Source organism: Plectropomus leopardus, chromosome 20, assembly GCF_008729295.1.
Source record: "Plectropomus leopardus isolate mb chromosome 20, YSFRI_Pleo_2.0, whole genome shotgun sequence".
Taxonomy (NCBI): domain Eukaryota; kingdom Metazoa; phylum Chordata; class Actinopteri; order Perciformes; family Serranidae; genus Plectropomus; species Plectropomus leopardus.
In genome coordinates, this window is record NC_056482.1 from 14,210,862 (window position 1) to 14,223,258 (window position 12,397).

At 40.3% G+C, this 12,397-nt stretch overlaps 1 long non-coding RNA gene across 1 annotated transcript in view; it reads right to left on the reverse strand.

Moving 5' to 3' along the window:
* LOC121960313 overlaps window positions 1-12,397 on the reverse strand; it is a 50,939-nt gene that overhangs the window by 12,390 nt on the left and 26,152 nt on the right. Inside the window, exon 2 of the long non-coding RNA XR_006106956.1 lies at window positions 1,802-2,111. This is a non-coding gene — a long non-coding RNA (uncharacterized LOC121960313). The remainder of the gene's footprint in view (window positions 1-1,801; window positions 2,112-12,397) is intronic.

Below are 12,397 nucleotides of genomic sequence, written 5' to 3' on the forward strand. Positions count from 1 at the left end.
TTAAAGTCAGACTATTGGGAAAATAAGAGTCAGTGTCTGAATTTCACTCCATCTTCAAACAACCTTTCTGTATTTGTAGTGCTCAAACTTGCTAGACTAATACTGGATGAGAAGTTAAACACGTAGCTCAGTCTGCACAGATAACAATGAGGCAAATTCTGTGAAGAAACATTCATCAGCAGCTGAGGTATTTTGTGACCAACTGCGAAAGTTACAGCTAGCTCTGAAGTACCCAGTCAGGCTGGGATTTTACAGCTAGTCTTTATTTGTGGCACAGTTTCTCCAAAGTATCTCTTTGTGCCAGGATTAAAATTATAATCCAATTAATTGTATTAATATAGTTACCTGCTTTTTGATCCTGCTGTTCAATTTTCTTTTTAGGTTTTCTGGTTAACTAAGATTTTAAAAAAAAAAAAAACATATCAATGATAGGTCTGTTGATGTACTTTTACAGCTTGAGTACTATGGACACATACATAGACAACACAGAAATGAACACCATGAGTATATTGTAACTTAAGTATACCAAGAAGAGGCCTTGGCAGCATAAATTAAAGAAAACTAAACCATGATTTATTATTTAAGGGTAATCTAGTTGCAGCAAAGACTCATATGGTGAAATTTAACAGACCATCTCTTTAAAGCAATATTTATAAACACTGTGCTTTGTGTGTGTGTGTGTGTGTGTGTGTGTGTGTGTGTGTGTGCGCACCGACAGTGGCTTTACAGCCTTACTTGCAACTGTGTTTAATATGTGTTTAATAAAGTGAGTCTCTGCAAAGATTAAGCTTTTCAATATTAAAAAAACATAATTAAAAGTAAAGCTACATCTAACAATCTAATTATTGAATTATCAATCAATGTCAAATCAATCAATCACTCTTTTTAATTGATTAATTGATTAGTCTGTAAAATGTCATAAAAATCCTGAAAAAAAAAGTCCATTGTAATTTTCTAAAGGCCAGGGTGATTTCTTTAAATGACTTGTTTTGTTCAACCAACAATTCAATACCCAAAGATAGTTTGCCATATGAGACAAAGAAATGACTTCTGTTAATAGTAAGTTGCAGACAAATTTTCTGTTGATCAACTATTTTTTTTCAGTTATCAATAATTTATCTGTGTTTAACTTAAATAGTTAATGTTAGCATTTTAATATGCGTACATTAAAGGGGGAGATAAAAATCCCAAACTTCACTCATACTAACACTCACGATGTCTCTCTCCATTCTGTGATGACAAACCGAACAAATGCACAAGTGTCATCTTCTTGACGCTGGGAGCCTGCCGACCCTCCCCGCCTGTCACAACCTTACGGGGCACTGTGACACTGTTGGCATTCATCGTAAAAGACAACTGGCTGTCCATCTTCAAACAATTCAAAACATGACCAGGGAGGAGGAGGAGGAGGAGGAGGAGGAGGAGGAGTGTTGGGGAGGGAGAGGACAGGGCAGATAAATGCACACCCGCTCTCATGGTAGCCCCCTGTGGAGATCATGATAGCTTTTGCTCATCGTAAATACCGCGGGTAAAAAAATAGACGGATAACCTCACAGCAAGCACGATCAACCTGTGACCCAACAATATTCGCAATTAAATGTGTGAAAAAAACATGCATTTAACGCCACAGAGCACATATACAGATACGAAAATTCAAATGCAAAAACTTTGCTTCTTGCAGCTTTACATCACAGTTTAGCCAGAAAGTGACAAAATAAAAACAAACACGTGAAGGCCTTAACCTTGCAGGAGAATAGTAGTAGCATCAAAACACACAACTGGTGTCCAGTACAGTACTCACCATCAGACCCGCGACTCAGTGATGCCAGTCCGGTCACCAGGAGAACCGCCTGCCAGGCCCATTCCTGAGGCCGCCACACAACCACCATCACTCCAGCACCAACCCCAGGAGCCCAGCTTCTTCAAATCCCTAAGCCACAGCGAACCCGCCCGTGCACAGAGGTGGGGGTGTGTGTTTTATATCCTTCCGTGAAAGGCCGCCAGTCCGCTCTCTGCACAAGTGTCTCTCTGTGAATGACTGCCACTCTGCACTCTGAGGAAACTTCCCCGCAGCCGCCCCGCAGCCTCCAGCACTACTCCACACTGACAGCCTGGGAGAGACAGACAGAGAGAGAAGAGGGGGAGAAAAGAGAGGGGGGAGGAGGGTGTTACTTAGTTTCTCTCTCACTGTGCTATTTGTCCAGCCCTTTCTGTGACCGGTGCACTTCACAGGGAACAGCTGAGTATATGAACCCATGTACAGCCTCTCTCTCTCTCTCTTTCGCACACAAACACATTACACATCACTCATACACAGAGAGAAGAAATAAAAGGGCCGCGGATGTGAGTCGAGGCTGAACGAGGTGTGAAAGGCAGCAGTGAAAGCATTATGAGCTATTGCTACAGGCATACAAACACACAGCATGCCAAGAGGGACATAGAAACTACAGTAAGACTTGAGGTGTACAAACCTATAGAGGACATGTACATATACTTTGGTAAAACCCTCTGGTATCAAATCCTGCGAGGCAGAGCAAGTAGTAGCTGAGAAGTATTTAATACACCAAAACAAGAGGAGCAAAACTTGTATTTGTGGCTGGTGTGAATAGGTCAATGTGGGTTATCCAGGCTGGCTACGCAACCTGAGCTTTTATGTTCCTTTCAATGCTAAAAAATGTTTAAAATGAATTACGAGAACGGGTTGTTGCACTGGATTTCCAAGATTCTGTCAAATGTTTCCAGTTAGCATCACCTGTTTCTGCAGGATTACACTGTCAATTTCAGTTGTAATATACAACACATACACACACAAAATGGCAAACAGACTTGCGTAGTGCCTTTCTAATCATTCAACCACTAAAAGCGCTTTCACACTACTTGTCACATTCAACCATTCACACTCGTTCATCAGGGTTCCTATGGCTTAAGGCAGGCAAGATTTAATACTTTTTAAGCCTTTTTAAATGTGCATCCAAACAAAATTTAACATCATTTTACATAAAACAAAGTTGATGAATGAAATGAAATGAAATAAAACATTGATTTCCATTGTCCCAAACTTAAAAATCTGTTTGCATTAAATACACTGGGCCATGTATGCAACGCTTTGTGCTGATGTCAGCTATGCTGCAAAATCTTGCTCAAATAGCCAATTTTTATCCAATTTGCCCTTTTTGATGTTGTTTAAAGTACAGTGAATGTTTGCTGGCAGACAGTGTAAGATGAATGTTTTTGGTTTCCCTATCCTAACATGATATCAATGTGAGAGGCATTGGGTATAGTGATTATAAAAAAAGGTGTTACTAATTATACATTTTAATACAAATTGAGGCCTTTTAAGTCCTTTCAAGGATTAGCAGGAACCCTATTCATAGGCTATAATTCAAGGTACCACCTGCAGCTCAGTTTTAAACATTCAAATGCACACACTCATAGCACAGCCAGCAAGACAGAGCAATTTGGGGGTAAGTTTCTTGTCTAAAAGACACTAAGACATGCAGACTGGAGGCGAAATATAGGAGAAAAAGAAAACTGAGTCGAGTTTAACAGTACAATCCTACATTACAAGTCTGCATCCTTGGATTCTCCAAAAAGATGAAATTAGGATTCTCCAACATCCACCCTTCTTCAAAAGGACAAAAAAGACTTCAAAATTAAAAATCTTTAAATTGCACCCTTAATCTGTCTGATAGTCCAAACATAAAACACAACAAATCAAAAAAAAAAAAAAAAAGGATACAATCCACAATGACACAAAAAGCAACCAACCTCCTGACAACCCCGTCTTCACGGACGTAATGTTTATGAAACTAGAGCTGCAGACACAGGTGTCGTGTGAATGGTGCAGACCGGACATTAATCTGTAACCAAGAGTCTGGTATTAAGGTTCAGACATAGGCTGAAGCGCGCTCAGTTCCTCATGTGAGTCTGTGTGTGAAAGGGGTGAAAACACAAACACTTGTACTGGGATCAGGCCATCACACGTCAGGTGATTAGAGGTGATTAGAGCTCACACCTCCAGGCACCGCCACAACTTTGCAACTTCACCCTAATCCAACACACACATGCAAACATGCAATACCACAGAAAAAAACAGTAATAACAATAGGGACGCATTCCACTGGTGAAAGATTTATGTGGGTTACAAGTTAAGAGGATTAAGTTAGCTATTAGACAGATTACATCAAGTCTACTAAAGCACCTACACAAATCATAAACATCTTAGAGATAGCTGAATTTCCACACATGTAGGATTCTTGTGCGTTAGAGAAACGATTTCCTGAAGAAAGAGGTGTTTATCCATTCCAAATGGTTAATGCAAAGCAAAAGAAGTCCCAGTGGTGTTAAAGTAATGATGGAGGAGGGTGAAACAACAACAACACCCAAATGGGCTTCTCCACCCCACACCTGTCCCCTCTTAAACTCTAACTGGGTGGGAAGACCAGCTCCCAGAAGCCACTTCTCCCCTCCAGTGCTCCACTGGCCCTATAGCTGTCACTCCTGATTTGTGCAGCGCTGAGTATTACATGTGATAAGTCAGCCTATTCTGGAGCACGAGTGCATGGGGAGCGATGTGAATGGGTCAGTGCACCTCACACACCCTTCTGCGCTCCATCAAACGCCCAGCGTGGAGCCTCCCTGTATTCTCAGACAGCCCACTCAGCCCACAGGGACGGGGGGTCCAGGGGAGTGAGCGGCTCTGTAGGTGGGGGTCACTCCACTGCATAAAGGGGTTGAAAGTGGGGCAGAATGGCTGGAAGACTTGCTTTCAGTGGAATTAACTCTTCACTTCCCTTAGTTTTTCTTCCCCTCCCTTTCCTTAGAGTTTTAACTGCAGAGCCCATTTGTCATCACGCACATAGTTACAGGATGATTAATACTGCCGGAGAAGTCGGTCTGTCAGCACCTCAATCACTCTGTGAAACCACAATGTTTGTTGCAACTGGAAGGAGAAATGCAAGTGCCAGAAAATCATTCAAAAGCTGCAATAAAGGGCCACTTCACTGATTTTACAAATTAAGATTCAGTTTGCTCATCATGGGGAGTAATGACGTTTAATGTCTTTTGTGGCTCTACAATTTCAAGGTTCATGTAACTTATCAGTCAAGGGGAGAAAGATGTTTCTGAGTTGTATTATGGATACTGAACATGCGGATTCAGCACAAGGTACTGACACTGACTGGCCTACTCAAAAACGTGGAGGAGCTTGTAATATAATAATAATAATTATTATTATTATTATTATTATATTATATATAGGAAGATTGACAAACTTTTTCAGTATATTTGTGTCCAGTAAGCAACATCTATTAGACATAATGGAGAGATCCACAGACCTACAGATCCATGGTTTCAGCTCTAAAACTTTCCTCATCAATCTGAAAAACTCCAGCTCAGTGCTGCCAACCACATTTTTTTTCTGCTATTAGTAACACGACAAAACTCTCTGTTCACTGTGCCTTTTTTGACAATACTTTACTATGGCAGATGCTCAAACTCAAAACTCAGTGCTTCCAACAGTACCTCAGAGACTCAAATACTTGTAAAAATACATAAAATAAATAAATTATAATATCCTCTGAGGAACCGTGTGCATGCCACACAGTTCCCTTCTGCACTGCAAACACTACACAGATCAAAGAGAGCATAATGCCTCTTCTCTTTGAACAAAATTTGGGTAATATATTTTTTTAACACATGAACACAGCCAGAAGTTATTGTGCACAATGTAAATCAAGTACATCTTCATTTATTATGTGACTCATATCAAAATAAGCTTTCTGCTGGCACTGTGTTTTCATTCATGGTGTTCCAGCTTTGACCAGAAGCCCACCCCTTAGCCTGTACTTTTAATACAGTGGGCATTAAGTGGATTTGGAAGAGACTGGGAGGGAGGTGCAGGTTGTAGTTTAGCTGTGCGATTATTTTCAATTTGTTTTGCAGACTCTGTATCCCCCACATTCTGCCCTCCAGCAGTCAAAGATCAATTAATGCAGCCTGGTTGTTTGTAATAAGCTGTCTCCATTTCATAAGGCAAACATTTTCTTATGAAATAGAGACCTTACAATAATACTAGCAGTAGTGTTACAATGCACCATGAAAATGAGCTACGTTTTTTATTTCAGAAAAGGACTTTAAAGGAGCAAACACACCTTTCATCACGCGGCAAGAGGAATGGGATGGATGACTGTGAAAAATCACCACTAACCTGTGAAACAAAAAGCCATGGCAGAACACAGATGATGAAATTACTCCAGGCAGAGACAGAATGCGAATCATGAGCGATGTTCCAGCCGGGGCCAAACTGACCCCCAGCTCTGTGAAATTAGGAGGATTTTCAGCGGCTCAGTGTTAAAACTGCTGTCATAGAACCCTGGAAAGCAGTTTATTACCGTAGCAACACAGCTGTCTACCCCAGATGGTCCAATCGAGGCACAAGAGCGGAGAGAGCGTGACACCGACTTCATCATTTTTTCATATTTTGTACTATGAAGCAGAACTACTGCTGCAGATTCAATTCGATTACTGTCATTATCGATTTGTCAGATCAAAGAACTAATTAATGGATTAATCATCCAGTCTTACAAATTTAGTTTTAACTCCCAAAAGCCTGTGGCAACATCTTCAGATTGATTGTTTTGATTCCATCAACAGCCCAAAAAGAAGCACAACTTAAACTTTTTTAAAATTGTTCAAATATTTCAGTGATATAGTAATTGCTTATTTACCGTTTCAGCGTTGTGTCAGACAATATAGACCAAATCACAAACTTTAGGGTAGAAAACCCTGACGTTAGGTACATAAAATGAAGCAGCACTGAGGAAACTTAAGTGGACATGATATATTTAGAGGGTTTTGCATATATATATGTTAGATATTGTCAAATTCCCACACTTTCAGCCCTCTCAGGAAAAGAAAGACCCTGATGAATATTCAAAATTCACACAATAGTAGGGCCAAATCACTCTGCTGAGATTGACGCTTTGAAGTCCCAAAGAATGCTGAGGGGGAGGAAAAACGTCATTCATAAGGAGTGAAAAGGCTGTCACAGCAAGATTTGCCCTCCTTCCCCTCCCTCTGTCTGTCACGCTGTCTTATTCTCTCACTCTGTCTGTCTCGCTGTCTCTCTCTTTCATAATGTGACGACATAGTGAGAAATTGAAAAATACTGACACATCAACAAGATCACTTTGAAACATTTGTGTTTCCTGCCAATATTCATGTTGTAAGCCAGATAGCTTCTGGAAAATTCAGGAAAACCAGGAGTGCATATTATGGTAATGGTTGCACATCACTCAAAAACTAATCTTAAAACGAAAACAAAGTGCTCATATGAGAATCTATCACGTTTCACTGTTTAATTCAGGATGTGACCTGTCTGATTGAAGAAAGCTGTGCTCGTAAACTCATAACTCCAGACAACAAGGAGTCAACTTGATGGATCCACATACTTGAATTGACAGCATTGAGACATGCATAAAGATGCACAGCGGGCAGGTTATAATTAACTTTGTTGCAACTGCACAGTTTCTATGAGTCAATTGTCTGTGCCAGGTAGTAAATGTCAAATCTTTTGTGATACCCATAAACATTTCACTTAACGCTACTTGTAGTCAGTCAAGAAAACTAAACCCGGAAATGGCATGTCAAGCAGCAATTCCAGACATTATGTTTTCCATATAGTACACACATTCCCACACTCATAGAAAGTGTATGCAAAATATATGTAAGTCTACTGTATATCACAAAATCTATATAACATAACATTTTCTAAAAAGGCAATTGACATTAAACATGAAATGACTAAATGATAAGTCTTTTTTAGTTTATCCAGTGAATTAAATACCTGAAATAAAAAGGTGCTTCATCACATTTAAGCCAAAAAGCATGTAAATCCAGTAACACTTTAAAGTAGCCCAACTACTTGATTTGTGGGACTGCAACCTAAGATTATCAAATGGCATAAATACTGACAAAGCTATACCAGTCGACAACTCTCTATCCTTTCACAATATATATCATCTCCCCGCACTGGCTCCTTGACCCACAACTGATTTAATTCAAACAAAGCCCACCATAATCCACACAACATCATCTCATCCCCTCTCATCAAATTTTGGCGCTTTAAAGAAGCCTACAATATGACTTTAAATACCACAAGGTCGCCTTTTGTGCAGTATCTTGATGAAGAAAGATTTTGTAGTTTGTTTGGCAACAAAACAACTTTGAAAACCTCTTGGTTGACTTTACTTACATGAATCGATTCACATGACCAGTGACTGATATGTAATTTCTTTAACGATGGGATAAAATAGCTCAATGTTGACTTCCCACATGACACAAACACCAGTCTCCTGGGTCAAAGTCCTATGCTTTTTGGACACATTCGCTCTTACTCTCACCCACAATAAGCGGACTACTGTGCTCTTTACAATAACGTCCTTTGCTCTGAATGTCTGATAATGGTGCAAATGGTTTTACATACTAGAGTTGGGTGTAAGACCAGTGCATGCCATAAAGTAGCTAAAGTAGTATCTGATGCTGAGGACCACTGACCAATCAGTGGTCTGAGCCACTGACGCCATGGGAGTGACAAGACTAAACCACCGGAGGCCTCCTCCTACCTGGTGTCCTTTTTAATTGAGACACTCTATTCAGCAGCCTCTGCTCATCAGGCCATTCCCCACCAAGCACCAAAAATGTGTGAAAGGAATGTCTCTCCATTGCCCTGCCTCATTTTTATTTCTGCTAATTTCAGTCAGAGATACGTCAAGGATGGCAAATGATTCTGCTCTTTAGGTGAGCTCTTCAAAAGTCCAAGCAGCAACAAGGAATCTGCTAATATTTAAACAAGCACTTTTAAAGCAGTTGAAGTGGTACAATTTGAAGACTGAAGTTACTTTAAGGGGACTGGGAAACTTACTGGGAAAGGTGTTGACTTATAGTTTGCAGTGTGAATTGTAATACTATGAACCCAGCATTTATAAAAGCTTTAGTGTGGCTCAGACTGATAATTAAAATCTATAGGAACATATTACTACGCAAGCTATGTTTCCTTTTACAATAATGTCTCAAACTGCTTCATGATTGTTCCTCAGGAGAACAGCAGACAGACCTGTTGCCTTGCAAATACCAGAAAACATCTAATTCTAGTCTAATTATACAGCAGTTGTGTAGACTATTTTAAAAGACAGTTAGGGTCTGCTTGCCATACATACTAGTTATAATAGTTGTACAAATACATTGTTACTGAACAGTTTAAGAAAATATTTTCTGTTTATACAAGTTTGGTAAAATACCCCTAAGGTACTGTACTGAACAACTACAGCTGTGGTCCATGATAACAAAATAGAAGCTCAAATATCTGGCTAGCTGTATAATCTGAACAGATTTCCTCACAAACTCTATTTTTTCCTTTTACACACCGATGTAGCTTCTTTTTGAAAACCTTATCGAATCACTCGGCAGGACAAACATGTTGTAATCTCTTTATATCGGACTACCAAACACAGAAGCTAACTGAAAGGCTGTGATTACAACAATGCACAACGCTCTTTCTGTGGACCTACTGCACCTGAAACACACCTGTGGCTCAGGTTTCACCCATGGGCACCAGTGGTTACAAAACAGCCACACAACCTTACAGATGGATTCCATGTAAAGAAGTGTCTGTCTGGCTCTGGAGGTGCCGTTTTTAAGAAAGTTCTCTGTGATTTTCCACGACCGGGGCAACAACACACACCGGCCAAGAACAGCAGAATGAAATCCTTCCCCTCTCCCTCTCTCTCCTTCGCTTTCTCTCAGTGTCTCTACCACTAAAGGTCACTGGGCCAGGTCTTGCTGGATCTCTTCTCACTAAACCTCCTTGTTTTTGTCAGCAGGCCTGGCTGCTAGTGGGCTGTGCTTAAGTTAATTCCCTCACAGCTCTGTTCCCATTCATTTTCTGGTCACTTGATCACACTACAGCATTCTGGCATCTTACATAATAGTATGTACTCACATATTGCAAACACACACCAAACCAAAGGCAACATTTTGCTGAAATAACACTGTGCGGCAGTGTGAAAACCTATAATTAATCATTCTGAACTGCTGCAATGACAAAGACATTTTGAAGGGGGAAAAAAAAAACACAAGTCAGAAGGAAAATGCATAGGCTAACGTAGTGCACATTAGGATTACACATTGTCATTTCTTAACATTTTGTGCAGAAATAATTTGGAAACCCAAGCTCTTCTTGCCAAGTCAACCAGGAGCATTTAATGAAGGGATTGTTGCAGAGTGTCCGCTGGGCTGCATCGAGCAGACACCGCAGACCAAAGGGTCTAATTAAGGGGTTCCTCTGACGGTCAGACAAAGCAGACAGCAGGGGTCAAGACACTGGCCCACAAACTGGCTGTGACCCTCACACCTGCCTGGTTGCATTATACTGCAACATGTCCGCACACAGTGGACACGCTCACACCGACACATCATTACTGAACTGGTACCTTACCACACACACTGACGCAGAAATAGGGAAAGAGAAAGAGACAGAGGGAGGCAAGTGGACCTTTATAGGCAAGTGATGAAGTGACGGGGTGTTATTTCAGAGCAGTGCAATCTTAAGCATGGCCCACACTGAACGATTTTTCAAATCTTAACAGATGTTGAAAATGTGAGACCCCACACATTACAGCATGACAAATTTAACTGCTTTTTTTTTTTCATTAGTGTGAGGAGAGCAACAATTTGGCCAAAACAGCACATCACACACTATCCGATTACATTCACAACCAGATTCCTGGCTCTGAAAAGCGGAAATCTCATAAATTTCTCACGGACAACAAGCAGGAAGAAATAGCTGTTAGTTTTTGCACTACTTTTAACAGAATATTCACACAGAAAGTAGATGAAGTCATGGAGATCTGTGATCATGGACCGTATGTATTACTGCATGAGCTGGGGTTATAGGTCTAGGGGTATAATGACAATTTATTCTAGACTGATATATATCGAGTCAATGATCAAATATTATCAAAAACTAAAAACATTGATACATATCCTCACCTTCAAGACGTATCTTTATTTTGAAATGTATTATGGCTTGACTGTGTCACCATTTTTGTCAAAGCACACCTCCTTCCTAAACATCGAACAAGTGCTGTTGGCCTGGAGCCGGGCAGATAATGGCAAGAGACCAAGAAAAAGACAATGGCAATATTTACTGATATCTTATCATATCGACTGCAGTCTCCTCAATTGGACTAAATTAAAATCAAATTGTGGAAGACTTCAAAGCAAATATTGCATCATTGTCCAAAGAATCAATATCATATTGTATCATGATAAATGTGATTTACACCAAATCCAATCTGATTTTGCATAAAAAACCCATGAGAACTGCTGGACTGCTGATGATCCTCGAGGTTTTCCACTCACAACCGGATATTGGATCCTAAATTTAGAAATTGTTCGTTAATTATACATTATTTGAAATCAGTTCGGCCCGAGTATATCAGAGATGGAAAAAAGAAAAACCTCTTAACAAACCTCACAACAGAGAAAATTTTGGCAGGAATATCTAAAGAACCACTAAAAAAATTAGGACTTTGCTAATTTTGTTTGATTCTCACACAATGTGTACAAATATCACCTTATATCTTAAAATGTATATGAACATACAGAAAAAAAGATCTTAAGTGGGCTACCTTCTTCTAAAGTAAAATTTGCATGTATTTCTTTTTTTTTTTTCTTCTAAGCCTTTTCCTAGAGAGAGCTGTTGTGACTTAGTTACTGGTGTTACACACAGGACCTTGACATTAACCCACAATAAGTGAAGCCTGGCAGGCTGATCGGGGCCCCATATACCAGTGTGTCAAAAGTTCATGCCCTCCTTCCACTGTTCACACTGCAAAAACAAGAAGATCACCCAGTGTGAGCTATAGCCCCGCCACTAACAAGACTGATTGCTACAGAGCCGCTCCACCTGTCTCTTGCTCCAATTAGTCCTGCAAGCCACTGAAGTGCTAAATAACCAGCAGGGAGGGAAGTGATGGGACAGCAACGGGGCCAAAGAAATGGAAAAAATGCAAGAAAAACATGAAACGGAGGATGAGCAGAGACAAAAGCTTAGCTACTCATTTAAGTTTCAGTTTAAAAGAGGGCATATTTTTAGAAAAAAGGAGAAGTATTACGTTCAGATGGGGGGGAGTTAAAATGTCCCAGGTTTAGACCGTTCAGAATGAGGCAAGTCACCCCGAGCGTTTGCTTCCTCTAAGGGTCACAGGAGGCCGTAATTATGGGAAACTGCTCGTGTATTTACCATATCACATGCTCTTTAACAAGCACTAATTGTGTGTGTGCACTGAGCGCGTGCAGGAATGTCGTACCAAAGCTGCAGGAAATGTTTAATGAA